Source organism: Mastomys coucha, unplaced genomic scaffold (assembly GCF_008632895.1).
Source record: "Mastomys coucha isolate ucsf_1 unplaced genomic scaffold, UCSF_Mcou_1 pScaffold18, whole genome shotgun sequence".
Lineage (NCBI taxonomy): Eukaryota > Metazoa > Chordata > Mammalia > Rodentia > Muridae > Mastomys > Mastomys coucha.
The window spans coordinates 3,142,132-3,147,444 of NW_022196900.1; the positions used below are offsets into that span (position 1 = coordinate 3,142,132).

General features: G+C 41.6%; 1 protein-coding gene across 1 annotated transcript in view; it reads right to left on the reverse strand.

The window, feature by feature from the left end:
* Dcaf12 (DDB1 and CUL4 associated factor 12) overlaps positions 1–5,313 on the reverse strand; it is a 40,873-nt gene that overhangs the window by 33,527 nt on the left and 2,033 nt on the right. The window lies entirely within an intron of this gene.

The window sequence follows — 5,313 nt, forward strand, 5'->3', positions numbered from 1 at the left end:
CTCTCTCTCTCTCTCTCTCTCTCTCTCTCTTTTTCTCTCTCTCAGCAGGGTTTCTTTGTGTAGCCTTGGCTGTCCTGAAACTTCCTCTGTAGACCAGCCTGGCCTCAAACTTATAGAGATCCACTTGCCCCTGCCTCCTGAGTATGTTTCTACTACCTGGCTTTTCATTTTTGGTATTGGTTGTCACACATGATTAAGTATGTTCTTGGCCACTGAGCTACACCTACCACCCTAACCCCCCAATTTCTCATTGACCATACTCGGGTGCTGATATTTTAACAGAACAATGTCCAGCTGGCATGGTGGGTGGCACACAACAGTAATTCTGGTACTGACTGTAATACCTATCAAAGGTCCAGCCAGTACAGAAGGCCATAGAACCAACAGGGTCAACACATACCCAGCAGCCCAAACCTCAAATAAACTACTCCTGAAATAAAGGGATCACACATTAAATTATGCACATTATCAAACAGAAGTATAAGTGTTCAAAAGTGCATGATGGTGCACCTCTAAGTTCCTATCGGTGACTGGAGGTGCTAAGAGAGACAGTGACCTTTCTGCCCCCAACAGAGGTCAGGGCTGACAGCTCCTGCAGTGTGGCATAGTCTGAGCAATAAAGATTTTGTTAATATCCTGGAAGAGAAAAGCTGCACTCAGTAATTATGATTTTGGTAATCTGAGCAGATCATCTCAGAAATCATTAATATCATAGCTGCTTTCTTTTTTTTTTTAAGATTTATTTATTATTATACATAAATACACTATAGCTGTCTTCAGGTGCCCCAAAGAGGGAGTCAGATCTCATTGCGGGTGGTTGTGAGCCACCATGTGGTTGCTGGGATTTGAACTCAGGACCTTCGGGAGAGTGGTCAGTGCTCTTACCCGCTGAGCCATCTCACCAGCCCCATAGCTGCTTTCTTAACACTTATGCTTAACCATTCTACCTCCAAAGTTAGGCTGCCCCCAAAGTTCTCCCTCCTATCTGACAACCAATTGCAGCAATAGTTTGTCTACTTCATAATGAATATGAAGCCCATCAATGAACGCAGCACATGCAGGCACAAGATCTAGGGGATGAAGAAAGATGTAAATTAGTAACTCCCACACTACAGATTTTACCTTTTCCTATATATCAGCCAATTGAAGAAGCACATCATTACCCCAGGTCCTACCTGAGTTGTCTTACATCTTTCTCTTCATTCTCTCCTTCTGTCATTTGGATTTAGTCCATTATCTCTCTAGTAAAAACCCTGGGGGCTGGGCAGTAGTGGCTCACGCCTTTAATCCCAGCACTTGGGAGGCAGAGGCAGGGCTACACAGAGAAACCCTGCCTTGAAATAACAAAACAAAACAAAACAAAACAAAAAAACAACAAAACCCTGGGAATTCCCCTTGCATTTTCTTCTCCATAGAGCAGTGCTTTAGACTTATTGTCCCCATGTCTCTCCATTCCCCTATAAGGTAATCTTAGACGATCAAACTTCCACAATCTAACTTATTCCAACTCTCTCTAGATACCCTAAGCTTGTTGTACTGTAATCTCTATCTCCTTCACAGCTTGCTACCTACCTACCTACCAACCTATCTATCTATCTATCTCAGATATGGCCTCAGTATACAGCCATGACTGGCCTTGAACTCAAAGAGATCCACCTGCCTCAGCCTCCCAGCTAGTTTCCAACCTTCAACCAACCGGCAAGCCAGACAATGACCCAGGAGATCCACCCACCTGGTTTCCAGAGGACTGGCATACCAGGTAATGCTATTACTGCCGTACAGAAACAAAACCGATGGCAGTTGGAAGGCAGAGAGGCAACAGACTTAAGAGTTCAAGGCAGCCTTTGGCTACAGGAAATCAGATTTCAATCCATCAACAGAACCAAAAGCCAATGGTAAAAATAAGAAGTATTTGCCAAATGTCATAAAACACACTGTTCTTGGTTCCCTGCTTTGCTTCTAAAAGCTGAGTAAAGAGAAAATAACACTATAAAAACCAAACAAACAGTGCTTGGCCTGGTGGCACATACCTTTAATCCCAGCACTTGGGAGGCAGAAGCAGGCAGATCTCTGAGTTTGAGCCAGCCTGGTCTACAGAAGAAGTTCCAGAACATCGAGTGCTACACAGAGAGACCCTGTCTCAATAAAAACAAACAAACAAACAAAAATAACAAAACCCAGCTTGGTGTGGGGTGTGTCTCTGACTCTCTTGCCTGTTCTTGGAAGCCCTTTCCTACTACTGGGTTGCCTCATCCAGCCCTGACATGAGGTTTGTGCCTGGTCTTATAATTTGTTATCTCTTCTTCAGGTGATATCCCTGGGAGGCCTGATCTTTCTGAAGGGAAATGGAGGAACAGTGGATTTGGGAGAGAGGGAAGGTGTAAGTGGGGAACTGGGAGGAGTGAAGGGAGGGGAAACTGAGGTCCGGATGTAATGTATGAGAGAATTAAAAAACAAACAAGAATAAAATAGTTGGGGCTGAAGCATTGGCTGCTCTTCCAGAGGACCTAGGTTTGATTCCCAGCACCCACATGATGTCTAACAACTGCCTGTAACTACAGTTCGAGGAGATCCAATACCCACTTCTGAACTTCTCAGGCACTCTGCACGTGGGGTGCATGCACATCCATACACACAAAATACCCATACACATAAAAAGAAAAAAAGAAAACAGTCAAGTGTGGTAGTACCTGTCTATAAACCCAGTAATTATGAGACAGAGGTAGAGGAACAGGAGTTTCAAGGTTGCTCAGGTATACAGTAAGGCCAACCCAAACCATAAGACCCTGTCTCAAAACAAAAGAAGCCAACCTCCACTATTCCCAGGTATTCATTATAAAGACACAGGAAGACAGAAATAGGTATCAAGTGTTAATTAGGGGACAGGAGCGTTTGAACACAACTTTAATCCCAGAGTTGGGGAGGTAGAAGCAGGCAGATCTCTGTGAATTCAAGGCCAGCTTGGTCTACACAGGGAGTTCCAGAATAGCCAGGACAAACAGAGAAAGGGACAAGAGGGCAAGCAAAGGATGATGAAGTGAGGAGGCACTTAGCTTCTCACTAAGGTTGAGGACATGAGTTCCATCCCTAGAGCCCACATGGAAGGACAGAACCAACTCCTGTCCCGACCTCCACATTCTCTCTGTGGCAAACGGAGCACCCACTAACACACATGAAATTTAAAAAATAATTAAAATAGATTTTTAACTTAGGAAGACAGAATTAGGTATCAATAGTAAATGTTTATAAAATATATTACTTATATTCCATGTATGGGTATTTTGTCTGCATGTCTGTCTATGCAGCACACATGTGCCTGGTGTTCTTAGAGGCCAAAAGACAGCATCAGATCACCTGGAAGTAGAATACAGATAGTTGTGAGCCACCATGTAGGACTGGGAATAAAAACCCATGTCCTCTCAAAAAACAGTGAATGTTCTTTACTGCTGAGCCATCTCTCCACTGCCAAGTTAAAAAATTAAGAGTAAATTCAATGATTAGTAATATGCTCATCTTCAAAATACTGTCAACAGATTATTAAAAGAAACAGAAGATATTTTCTTCTCCAAGTATCAACAATAACAGTTTCCTAAGCCACAGGGCAAGACTGAAATCAGAAAAAGGAAGTTTTGTGCAGGCTTGCTCATAGCACCTAGTTTTGAAAGTGTTATGTGTAAGACAACGTTTAACAGAAGTGAGAATTTGGCCCTAGCCACCACAGTATTACTTCCTTCCTCAAAACTGATTAAAATTTTGCCTATGACCTTTATTAAGACACTACTAGTACTTAAGGCATCTGGTAGTTTTTGTCTTTTTTTTAACACTTTTATTTATATTTGGCAATGGGTACACAGGCCACAGCAAGCACATGTTGTTCAGCCTGAGTACCTTGTTCTCTTTCCATTACATGGATTATGAGCATCAAAGCCAGGTTGGCAGGCTTGCCAAGTTTTACCCACTGAGCACCCAAGGTTTTTTTTTCTTTTTAAAATTATTATTGTTGTTGTTGTTATTATTATTATTATTTGTTGTTGTTGTAAGTGTAGTGTATGTTTCAGAGAATATGCCATGGTAGGCATGTATTTATTATTATTATTATTATTATTATTATTATTATTATTATTATTATTATTACTACGTGTTATAAGTGTAGGGTATGTTTCAGAGAATATGCCATGGCAGGCATGTGGAGGTCAGAGAAATCAAATTTATTAAGTCAATTCTCTTCTACCTTTTTGTGGGTTCTAGGGATCAGGCTTGGGCAGCAAGCATCTTTCCACTGAACAATCTCACAGGCCCATAGTTCTTAATGTAGTGTAACCTTTCTTTTAAATAACCCCAGATATATTTTGGTCCAGGATCAATTTACCCACCATTCTAACATTACTTGTCTATTCACATTAGGTGAGTTAAAATGGAGGGAAGGTTAGACAGTATCATTTACCCAACTCCAGTCCCGTCTCTCCTAGCATCTACGACTGCTGTGATATCTTGCCATCTGCACCCTTTCATTCCAATCGTATCCACTTTTTTAAAAAGATAAAGCACTTCATGGACTTGTATGTGTCCTTGTGGAGGAGCCATGCTAATCTCTCTAAAAATTATTTGTCTCTGTAGCATCCCAATTTAAGTATGTATACAATGCTAAAGCAAGTACCACGCCCACTCTTTTGACTCTCTTCTGGCTTGTAATCATACTGGTTACATAGTTTCCTGATAAGATTTCCCCTCCAATTACTTATAACCCTTACTCTCTTTACTGCTCCCCTACTCTCATGTCCTTATTTTTCTCTCTTCTTGAAAATGCCCATACCCTAAAATATACCACCAGACACACATTACTTCTCTCTGTTGCAGAAACTAATCACATCCTTGTTTGTTTGGAGACAGGGTCTCAACTATAAAGCCCTGTCTGACTTGGAACTTTAGCAATTCTATTGTCTCAGACTCCAAAATGCTACATTTGGATTCTAATATATGAAAAAGTGTTTGTCTCATTGCTACCTTCAGCCAGGTGCTAAGTACTTCTAATTATGTCAAAGGCTGGCACGCAGCAATTAAGCTGTCACTATCATGTACCCTACATGATGCTCTGACAACAAACTCTGCCTTTGAGGCCTCTGATCTAAAACACTAAAAGCAGCAGTACACAAACTCAGGGGACCTAAAACACATGCTCCTTTGGAGGGATTGGGAGACTCAGAAGTGAGAAAAGGAGAGAAAGAAGCCAATGGGAAAACCTTCCCTAAAGAGAGGCCAGACCACACCAGAGTTTATTCTTTCCTTGAACACTTCTTTGTCCTAACACCTCCC